This window comes from Hyposmocoma kahamanoa, unplaced genomic scaffold (assembly GCF_003589595.1).
Source record: "Hyposmocoma kahamanoa isolate Upper Pololo Valley unplaced genomic scaffold, ASM358959v1 92, whole genome shotgun sequence".
NCBI classification, from domain to species: domain Eukaryota; kingdom Metazoa; phylum Arthropoda; class Insecta; order Lepidoptera; family Cosmopterigidae; genus Hyposmocoma; species Hyposmocoma kahamanoa.
Genome location: NW_020654748.1, coordinates 24,124,389 through 24,136,606, shown reverse-complemented (window position 1 = coordinate 24,136,606; position 12,218 = coordinate 24,124,389). Strand labels below are relative to the sequence as shown.

General features: G+C 37.9%; 1 long non-coding RNA gene across 1 annotated transcript in view; it reads left to right on the top strand.

Annotated features, from left to right (window-relative positions):
• Positions 1 to 11,964: 11,964 nt before the first annotated feature.
• LOC113236840 overlaps positions 11,965 to 12,218 on the top strand; it is a 2,522-nt gene continuing 2,268 nt past the window's right edge. Inside the window, exon 1 of the long non-coding RNA XR_003310984.1 lies at positions 11,965 to 12,057. This is a non-coding gene — a long non-coding RNA (uncharacterized LOC113236840). The remainder of the gene's footprint in view (positions 12,058 to 12,218) is intronic.

Below are 12,218 nucleotides of genomic sequence, written 5' to 3'. Positions count from 1 at the left end.
AATTACACTTGAAACTTTATATTGATTAAAGTCTACTACTAGAAAAATGAGGTAGAAACTCTAGGGCTTCGTAAATAAACATTTGTACACATTTATCATTTACGATGTTTATTTTAAACATCACATCGATCGAGACAACCTGCAAAAGTTAAACAGGTGTCACTAACCACGGATTTTTGTCTTCCGCATAACGCAGAAGTTGCATAATATAATAACCTATAGCATATTTTTTTATCACCCGGAATCTTATTATAGAAGTCGGTATAACTACCTACTATGTCTGTCACTGTTTTTCATAAAAAAGTAAGTACTATTATTTATAACAGAAATTACATTTTTATAAATGTGTAGTTAATTAAAATCATCGCCTACGCTGGTCTACAACAGGTTAGGAACATATCACACGTCATAAAAGAAATACTCTTAGGGTGTCAACATATTTATTAACGTGGAATCGGCATGAGTCGGTTAGGAAAAGCTTTATATCCATGTAATAAGATCGGAGCCGAAGCGACGTAATGCGGTACCGTATCGATAAGTATGGAGACTCCTTTATGTCAACATTCGCCGACATGCACTAAATACCTGCACGTTGCTTTTATCAGTCAAAGCAAATCAATTAATCTTTAATACGTACAAGTTTATTAGTGTTGTTCGGCGCCATGTATAAGCAACTTTTCAAGTACAAATTCCAAAGCCAAAGCAACAAAGTAAATCTGACGTAATGAATCAAAAAGAACAAAATGCGACATGAAAAGTGTTAGTAACAATGATTGAACGCTTTCATTAGACGTTCAGAACTACACCAGTAGCTCTAAATACCTTCAACTGTGTGGAGCATTGCAGGTTATTTACATTTTTCTCATTAGTCGACTAGAAATGGGGTAGAAGAAAAGCGGGTTTCTTGTATTATTTGTGTCGTCGGTTTTAATTGGAAATTTTAAAATGTAGATGGATGAAATATATAACTGATAGCTAGGTGGTCTTTATCTATGCCTTCTTGCAAAAAAACAAATGATTTGCGACAATGCAAGAGGTAGTAGATACAATAAACTTAGGCCTAAAGGAAATGCTTTCGATTTGGATGTATAGACAAGAGAACATCGCAGTGATTGTAGCTGGTGGATACCCACTTTCGAAATAAACAGGCGATGTCAAATAGCACTGCAATGCGGCGGGGCACTAACGACCTCGTGTATAGCCATAATTGACTGCCTGTGCTTACTGCTAACTGCATGTAAGATAACGAACAAACAGAAATATTGAAGTTACCACTAATATTATGTGGTATTGATATTACGATGGAGTCATAAAGTAAAAAAAATCAAGAATAGCTTCAAATAATGTAGTCATTTCTCAGTTGAAAATAATTTAACACTTACTAGTTTCTACTTTTCTAAATGTCTTCCAAATTCAAAGCATACTGAATTCGGATTTTTTTTACACATTCATAAACTACAAGAGGAACCCTGTATCGCGGGCCCCATGGACACACACATAGACAACCATAAATGACACTCAACAAAAGACAGAAATAAATGTAGGCGACACAAATATTTCTCCCGGCCCGGGAATCGAACCAGGGACCTCTGCGTGGCAGACGAGCATGGTAACCGTTAGCACCCAGTGACACGAAGCGAAAGTTTTCGTGCGACTACCGCGCGGCGACCGCCCAGTTACCACGCCTTCATGTACATTAATGGCGAATATGAATTCTATTTACTAGGCAACAACATTTAAATTCCTCTGAATAATACAGCGCGCTACCGCCACGCGGGCAGCCGCGTAGACCAAATTCAAGCCAGCCTCGGCCGCGTGCAGCAGCGGCCGCCGCCGCCGGCACGCTCCTTTAAGTTAAAACGTAAAAGCTAAACAAATAGAGCATTTTTTTGCCATGTCATTTAGACGTACGCGGTCGCTGCGCGGGAGCAACGCGGACTCCTCTCTGTGACCGGTGTAATGAAATTCGTGGCGAATAAATGCGCCGTTAGGCCACAGAGGCAGTTTTTTTTTACAAATTACTCTTGAAATCGGGAATTTCATTTAAAAAAGTAACACTATAATGCTTGCCGTCGCAATGAAAGGATTTTCCATCCAGCGGCATAAGGCACTCGCCGGTCGTTGCCCAGAGTACGCCAATTCGCACAAGAAAGTACGTCGGGCGGGAGCCTCCTTTCGTGCACTCTATAAAAGCGATTAATGAATGATTTAAATGAATCTGTGAACACGAATCGTGTTGATCAATTCAAAATACTTTCCACAATATGGGACCTATTGCTTGTTTACGAAATCTCACATGCACCAAACAAAAACATATTTCACAACGAGTTTATGCATTATATTTTAAAATGATTTAGTAATACCTAGTAACATAACCCAATTGCAGCGTAAAAGCGTAATGCTCTGTCATTACAATGATACCAATTGGAAGAAACTGTAGTTACCAAAAAGAAGTTAAACAATATTCTTTTAAAGAACCGAGTTAAAACCATAAATATCCCGCAAACTACACTAATATAACAAGTCAAAGGCAATGAAACATTTCTCACTAAATTCAAGTAAAAAAAATCGCTTCGCGGTTGATTTTTCGCTTTAACTTGTAGCGTTTTCACGCGACTACGTGTGAGAAGCACTCGTGTGCTTGAATAAAGCATTTCTTACCATTCAAGGGGCGAAAATATTTCGTGTTGAAAGATTTCCTTTGCTTTCAATTTTTTTTGACTTCAGCTACTTCGCACTAAACCTATTTTCAAAGTACAAAGAAATGACTTTGCAATTGTAAAGCTTTACAATACGACACTTTTCGCAATTTATAACTTATGTATGCGCTCTTTAAGGTATACTTAGATAGCGAAATCTTTCATAAATTGCAAACAACTGTTGGAAACAAAATAATAATGAATACTAGGTACATACATGTTTCTAGTGAAGATCTGTAGAATTACTGGTTTCTGCCTGTACCTAGTTTTAAATCGCCATCGTCATCTTCTACTTGCTTCCCGGAAAGTAGAACATTGAAAGCCTATTGGGAGAACGGATGCCTCTCAATTGACACGTCCACGGGTCGGATCCTTGTGACTACATGTATCCATTTATGGCTTTGATTTCTAAGCTACATGCATTTGTGAATCTTTAGAACCATATCTTGACAACATCGTAATATAAGGCTGCGACCTTATCGAAGAAAGGTGGAAACCAGTATAGCACTGGACCATGGCCAAAACTGTCTCATTAGAAGAGACCCGTGTCCAAACAGTTGGATGTATTATAGACTAACAATGATAATGACGAATATTTTTCTATTAAGTATTAATATACCTAACAAATTTAATGGATTCTTTCGAATTGGTATCCTAATATGTACTTCCAATCGGTCAACTAGTATACATTTCCTCTGTAGACTTTTCAAATTCATTGTAGATGTTTTTGGAACAAAAAACAGATGCCGGGGGTTCTCTTTTAAAATGTTTATCGAAGATACGCTAACGCCGAGTCTGGTCGCAGGCAGGCTGGGGCATTACGCGGTGCGGTAATGTGCGGGTGCTCCTGCGCCGCGCCCGAGGCGTCCGCCCGTCGCGCGCACGCCCGCCATTATCCCACGGTTGTTACCAAACAGGACGTTAAATCATTTTAACAAAATCTACCACACTCGGATGAACGCAAGATATGGTGTAAAAATCAAAACACGACTCATATTTCAGTAGTCGTTATCTCTCTTTCCTAAATTGTACCTCTTTATGAATTAGTACGAGTAGGTTTAAGTAGATACAGAATGAGTATCGTAGAAGGGACGGGTAATAGCCTAGTTGGAAAACAATTGCTTCTTGATTGAATTTCTAAGTTTGTGAATGTGTATTAACAATACGTCTCGCTAAAAATGTGTGAAATCCTCAACCCGTTATGGCCACGAGGCGTTATGAAGGAGAACAGATCCAGCAGTGAGGTGTATAAGGGGTTGACGATGATGATGATGATGAATAAGTACTTGAAATGACGTATGTACCAATAACAACAACAAAAATTTAATTTTTACGATGAATGCATCCACTCTGAGTATGAGTTAGATATCACGGTAAAAAGATCACCCTGTATACGGATTGTTTGCAAATCGTGGGCATCGAAAGCGACTATTTGCACAGTGGTCCGGAATTGCCGATTATCGAACAGCGCCAGCGCAGATCACGGACTCAACCATACTTGCGCACAGTGGGTTCGATTTATTGCTTAATGGACAAAAATGTTAAACCAAATTTTGTAAACAGGAATATTTGACACTGCAAAAACACTCTAATTTCAGGAGATTATGTTGCGTTCTTGAAAGGTCTTTCGAATAATCTTTTATGTAATTGTAAATTTGAGCTTGTTATTAATAAAAAATTTGAAACTGAAATTACTTGTTTGTATGTTAGCTGTTAGACTTTATTCTATAGTAACCAAATTGCAGTCATAGGTAACTTATGTTTAATAGTTATTACAAAATTGTCCTGTACATTTTCACATTGTATTACTGAATAAAGTAAAATTATAGTTTACATAAATTATTTAAACAGATATGTTTACGTTCATATCCATCACCAATATTTTTTTTCTCATTCCTTTTGTGTTCGACACCACTGTGCGCTATCAAGTCGTGTTGCTGAAGCTTGGCATTGCGTAATAACTGCACATTTGGATAAGCCTGTTAGAAGTCTTGACCTTTAGTGCACAACTCGGTGATCACATCGTTAGCCAATGCAAATTCTTACGGGAAAAATTCCCGTAAGAATTTTTGTTATCTGTAAAAAAATACCAACGGAAACAGTGGGAAATTCATGAGACGGTTAGATATGAAAATAACATAAATAATACTACCTATATACTATACACTGTAGTTTTTTTTACAATACCAAGTGATGGGACGAATAAGTCGTGCGCCTGGTAGTAAGCGACACGCCTTAGTATCTATAACAGTTGCAGTGCCACTCAGAGCTTTAAATCGCAAAGATCTGAGGGGCACTGCCTCTGCGCCCGTCACCCCGTCACCCGTCAACCTAACAAAGTTAGCAAGTCCCATGTGTCTGTAATTTCACCAGCACCCTGATAATTGCCCAGGTTGCTTATTTTTATTACGTTACATAATTAATTATTTTATTTATTTATTCGTATTATTTATTAAACATGTAATATAATTAGTTATGTTGTGCTTTTTATTTGTTTCAAGTGTAGTCGTTTGCTGTGAGTTTACAGAATAAAAATAAATTATTTTTGTATTGAATTCTGTACTATGCCACTTTATAAGATATTGTACACTTTTAATTTACTAATGTCATCATTACTGTGTTCCAGTTTCGAAGGGTAACGGTGCTGGTGAAATTACAGGCACATAGGACTTGTCTCAGGGTGTCGGGCGCAGAGGCAGTGCCCCTCAGATCTTTGCGATTTAAAGCTCTGTGTGGCACTGCAACTGTTGTGGGCAGGCGTGTAGCTTAACATCAGGCGCAAGTAATGTTCGTCCCGTCACTTAATATCGTAAAAAATGTATTTTCACAAACGTGCTCGGAAATGTTTGTATAACTTTCAAAAACCGAACACGGGACGTTAGTCATTTAAGGACCGTGAGACTTCAAATTAAGTATGAAAATCCATTACTGCCCACTTTTCTAAACTTTTAAATCTAGATGAGCTATGTAAACAGGCAAAGGAAAACTCATACAGCCTACTGCCCAGTGCTAGGGCTCGTGCAGAGTGCCAGCGATATGTCGCGACTGCGGTCGCAGCGACTCGCTGCGACTTGTTTTAACACATAGGACTAAACGGCGTCGTGCAGCGTGCCCACGACCGGCGACCATTGCTCGCGAGACTTGCAGCGATCAGTCGTCGCAAGTCGCTTGCAACTAGTGTTGCCAGGTCAAATCTGAACATATAATCGAAACATATTGCACCAAAAAAACAGTAGATTGAGGAAATAACAGTAGATGCTGAACTTATTATTATGTTAGAAACACTTTAAATCGATTTGCTTCAAATACTCATTGGACATTTTTAAGCGACTTCAAAAAAGGAGGAGGTTCTCAATTCGACTGTATTTTTTTGTATGTATCTTACGCGATAACTCCGGCTTGTGGACCGATGTGGATGATTCTGTTTTATTGGAAAAAGGTTACCTCAGTATAGGTCCCACTTCGGTTTGAATAAAATATTTCACCTCTGAGGGTGGCAAATTAGGGGATGAATCCGGTTTCGCGTATTTTTTGGTAACCGATTTCAATAAAACTTGACAAATAGATGTAATTCCACGAACTTTTGTGGTCGGTTATTTTTTATAAAAAAGTTATCATTTCTACATTACTTCCCAAAGAAAAAAGCGCGTGATGGTTTTTACGTTTATTAAATAAAATATTTAATTTTAGTTTATTTAATAAAATTTTTGTTTTTTATTACTCCTAGCGGGAATCTCGATGCTGCGTTTGACAGCTGTCATTCCAATACAATCGCTAAGAAAAAGAAAGACGGGAAACTCGAAAGAGAAAGGCGCGTTTTTAGAAAATAGAAAATAATACTTTAAATAGTTGTATCCCCGCATTTTCCAGACCTGTGATTGGCAAATATACCGAAATCCAAAAAAAGCGAAAAAGCGACGATGTTCTGCAATTTGGCCACATTGCCAAGTTTTGCAAAAACTCCGAAAAATGTTCAATATGTTCAATGAGTCACAGAAACCATTATGACTATTTCATACTACATCCATTTCCCCTGTAGGTATGATAATTCTTCGGAAATTCAATAAGCTATCGGTCGGTCGCCGGTAGTATTTCGTTGTTGGTCGCCCGCACGCTGCACTGTATTTCGTCGTTAGAAGTCGCTGCGAGTCGGTGCGACCGCAGTCGCGAAATATCGGCGGCGCACGCTATACGAGCCCTTAGTAATTGCGAGAAAAAAAGGCGGTAAAATAAAATAAAGTGCTTTGGCATTATTTTCTATTTTTTCGTCTTTTTTGTATTTTCGTCGTGAAAATGAGTGAGACGAGCGGTAACGAAAATGCAGTAGTGGGTTGCACTCCTCCTAACTTAAAACGAGGCAAGATCGGCGATGGAAAACTTGTTGCCGGCTATTTTTATTAATTTTAGGGATAAACGGTGCTTGCAGGAGTACAGAGCTCATGAATATCACCACAAAGGACATAGAAAGTCATAAATATATTTATATAATATTATACTTTGAATATTAATTAATTTTGTTTCTTCTCCTTTTTTTATTATACATCTTCCTCTCTTTAGTTTTTTATTATTTCCTCGCATTGTTGGAGAAAAGCACTATACTCGCCTTGTCCGGAATGGCGATTGCTTGACTCGTATATACTACAATACAAGGCCTCGCTAGCGTTCGGCCTAGTAACTCACTCGTCCAGCACTCCCTTACTTCCCGGCCTCTGCAGTAAGGTACTAATCATTTTGACAAATTATACTTATGTAATTGTCAAGGTGGTACATATGCTTAATATAGAAAGATAAAACATTTCTCAACATTTTCTTAGTAATATCCGATTATAGACGAAACTGTCGGTAGAATATTGTGTATAACCATATTTTCAAAAATTTTACCCATTTCATATTATTAGGTCAATGACCATTACTTGCGTGACAGGCATTCGATAAAGGAAATAATGTTTTCAATATGCTTAATAGGCAAGAAATGAAAAATCTACCTTCAACTGTTTTAGCTAAAGACCAAATTAGTTGAAAATAGATTTTTCTATGAGACTGGCAGAGTTTCTCCTCAGGAAAGCCAAGTTATTCTATAGCAGAAGTAGCTGCCAGTTTTTTGGTTACCAGAGGCTTCAACAATTTTACTAAGATAAGGTTTTACAGATTGATATCTTGACACTAAAAAACAAAAATTAATATTATAAGTCAATTGTCCGTCAACATAAAATAAGCCAATATGTTCTCGTAGAGTTTGCTTTGATTGTTTTTAACAAAAAAACTAGACCACTGTACTCAACTTCCCTTCTAAAAATGAACCACAAACATTACGTCGAAAAGACAATTGCTTGCAAGATAAAAGGAGCACAGGGCAATAAATCTGTTGGTACATTTTGTACTTTTTAACGGCCCCAGGAAACCGCATTTTTATTCAAAATACCCACTTAGTAAATAAAATATGTCCTCTAGTGGAACAACGGACAGAGTCTGGGTGGAGATGGGCCTTTTCCCGCTTCCTGTGCCTTTCCTTTTTGTTTTTTTTTTTAATGTTTGTTACAAATTCGTGAAACAGATGCGAGGGGCTCGAAGCGTACACTTGCCGTCGTAATGAGGGTAGCAATTTCGACGTTCAGAGTTCGTTTTGATTACCGTTCCTTTAAGATTAACATTTTATTAATATTTACAGTTAATAAACTAAGTATAATTTTGTCTGTCCGTGAAATGAGTGACTTAAAAATATAAGTAACCACCAAAAAAACATTGAATTCGTTTTAAAAACTTCATTATTTAGTTACTTGGTCAACATTTTTTAGCAGTTGTCTAATCATCAAAATATCAAATGTTTTGTTGGATATCAGAATGTTCCAATATTGAGTATCATACTCAATATTTTTTTGTGAAATTACTCCACTACTTTGTTATAATTATTAATACGAAAAACGAACACTTAGAAAAAATTCCTTCGATCGATGACGGAATACTTTCATAGATTTCTCATACATGGCGCTACGATTAAAAAGTAGTAAAAACCAAACAAAGATGCGACAAACAAGTACAGAAAAATTCGTGAGGTCCGCTGGTTCGTTCCGTGGCTTAGTTGGCATAGCGTCTGACACGGTTTGCTAAAAGACGTCGGTTGGATCTGGCCGGATCGAAGGAATTTTTTCTAAGTGTTCGACCTTTGTATTAATAATTATATCAAGATATTGTTTGAAGCATTTACATAATATCGACTTACTTTAATGTAACTATAAGTCGAATAACGATTTTATCAAATTTTCTTTCGGTACCCTATTACTGTTATTAAGTGTAACAAAACACCGGGTTTGTTGAAAATCGTTGAGTGAAATGTTTAGTTGTGGAAAATTTGCATTTTTTCGATTCCTGTCCGAACGGGGCACGACGATGACTCGACAAAATAAAAATGAGTTGGAACTCATTAGGTTATTTGCTTAACTTCCTGACGTTTAAAAATATTTTGTTAATTTTTTACAAAAGCTAGTACAGCACCGTGAATTTGAAATTTAGTTAGATACTGTATTGTATTGTACGTGTGGCGGACTTTGGGACATTTTAGTTCTTTTTTAATTTTTAAAAATATTATTGTCATTGATAATTCATTTACGTTTGAATTTTAATAAATTTATTGTGAAGTAATCTCCCGCAGACTTAGTTTATTCACCACGGCTAGAGCTGGCTGGAAGAGATCTCTTCTAGAGATAAGCTCACCTTTGTATATGTCCTTTGTAACTTGTAATGTTTAATGTCATTTATTTGTGCAATAAAGAATTATAAATAGCAAGTTTTTAAAACAGCCATAGTAGCCTAATGGTTTGACCTACCGCCTGTCGAACAGAGGCCGTGGATTCAAATCCGGTTTGAGTTTTACGGAAATAATGTGCGCAATTTAATTTGAAATTTACCATGAGCTTTTTTTGAGACCTGCACACATCTGCAAAGCAATTTAATGATGTGTGTGAAGTTCCCAATACGCATAGGGCCCGCGTGGGAACTAAGTCCACATCCTCTCACAAGGAGAGAGCTCGGGACGGGCATCCTCTCACAAGGAGTGAGCTCCCGAGCTCGGGAGCTCACTCCTTGTGAGAGGATGCCCGTGCCCAACAGTGGGACTATATATAAGTCTACTATTATTATTATAGCAAGTTTGAGCTACTATCTATTTCGATTGTTTTAGTAGATGAAAGTTAAACCTTCATGGAAATAAAAAAATCGAGATTTCTGCAAAATACATAACAGGACCCCAGCAAAATGTATACCAACAAAATAAGACAACTATCCTGAAAAATAATCCAAGCCTTTTGGCCCCGCCCACCGCGCGAGAGGCGTGGCTAGACTCCACCCACTAAATTCCTCATACCCCAGAAATGGGGAAAATCGCCGTTTTACCGTTTCTTATATAATATTTTCCCAAGGGTGGTGGGTGAACATTTGTCTTTAGGAAGGCCAGGGATTATTAAATTTACCCAGACAAGATGGCCGCTTATTTATGTGCCTCGCTGTACATACGCAGCTATGTGCCGTGTCCTCCTTTAGATAAAAGCTTTGAGAGTTATTTGGTGAATTTCACGGTAAAATTAAAGTTGGGTGATGGATATTCGACGATCCCATTCCGTGCGCTCGTTCCAATACTAGATACACTTGAACATCTTAAATATTGTAGGAAATAAGAGGTTTTGGCCTTGAAATAAGGCGCTTCTTTAACACCATTTTGTTACCAAGGAAAATAAGATGTTTTGAGGATCAAAATCTATATCTCATTAGAATTTAATGCGAATAATAAAATGCAGGTTTCATCACGGTTATCTCCTTTACGGTTAGCAAGAGGTGCCAGCACTCGAACTGTGGACTTCTTAACCGAGCTGGCACTATTAACTCATTTATTTTTACCTATGATTATAGTTTCCGCAGGTCATGGAGCAAGGCATTGACGAAGGAATTAATGTATTTCCTTGGAAGGAAATACATTAATTACCACACGGTAATGTGTACACAACAATCGCCCAAGTTCAGAGATGGGCAAGGCCCTGAGTTGTAACCCGACGTTTTGTTAACGCCGGGTTTAAATCGGGTTAAATCCCCTTAATGCCTGAAATCGAAGGAAAGTACTATTTACAACTAAATATTTGTTGTATATCGAGTTTTGTTCAAATTTAATGACATTATTATAAAATGTTCATTGCTTTCTGACCTAGACGATTCTATTTGCCTTCCTACTGAATCGAATTGCTGGAAAATAGCATTGAAATAAATCGATTCGTTACATATCGTATCCACTTGAATCGGTTTTCATAAAAATCGAGTCGTATTGGACATCCTTAGTTGTGAGAATCCTCAGGGTAGTACTGCCGCCTTACCTATTTCTGCCACCGAGCAGTAATATGAGCATTACTGCGTTCCAGTTAGGTCTGAACCTTACGATAACTCAGTTGTTGTATTTTAGGCCTTTATGTTCAGGCCACACAGAGGCGGCCGCGGAAGCGTTCCGGGCCGCTTCTGTGTGGCCCGAGCATTAGTCTTAAAATGTAGGTATATAAATGGATTTTCATTTTTCTTATAATCTATTTCACCGACTAACTCCGTAAACGCTGTTGGACAACGACATCGTGTCCTAATCGGAATCGAACGTTTAGCTCGGAATGTTCTGAATAGCCGGAAAGCGTCCTTCGATTCGAGATATCCAATTGAACGATTCGGCTAAAATATCGAAAAGTTCTGAATCGGAGTCCTGGCGAAATAACAGGCACATGGGACTTGTCAACTTATGTCTCAGGGTGACAGGCGCAATGGCAGTGCCCCACAGATCTTTACGATTTATAGCGCCGAGTGGCACTGCAACTGTTATGGACAAGCGTGTAGCTTACCATCGCTTTCGTCTAAAAAAGAATTTTTATTCGCAATTTGTAGTAATTAGTATGGAATTATAACAAATTCTGTATTCGCCGTTTCTGGTCACGACTTTAGACAGAAATGGGTTAAAACACGGCGCTTCGAGTAAAAACCTGGCTGTAACCAAGGCTTATTGATTGGGACCCACTGCCCATCTGCCCAAGTGTTATCTGACATTATCATGGGAATTAAGACAACATTTCTCATGCTGTAATATACGCTATGACACTCGATACCTTTACCTCAGTTACCTACGACTGCAATATACATACCAATATAACATGCGTTACATTGCCTTCTTTCGGCAAATTAATAACATCTGGTGACATAAATACTGTATTTCTAAAAAATAATGTCGTTACGAAAATAAATGTGCGTCCATTTTCCCACATGAACTGTCATGGCGATACTATAAAAGCACAGTAATGCGTGTGCACCTTGCACTCGAGCGACGACGCGCGCGCAGGACGTAAGTTTCCAAACCCTTTTCTATCACATACGCCATTTTGTTTTCAGTCCAGTTTTGGGCAAATAGCCACGTGTCTTTTCCCACTTATTTTCTTAATAATCAATTGAAAAAATTGTGCACTGTAAAACTAGAAAGAAAAAGCCTTCCGTACACAAAAGGAT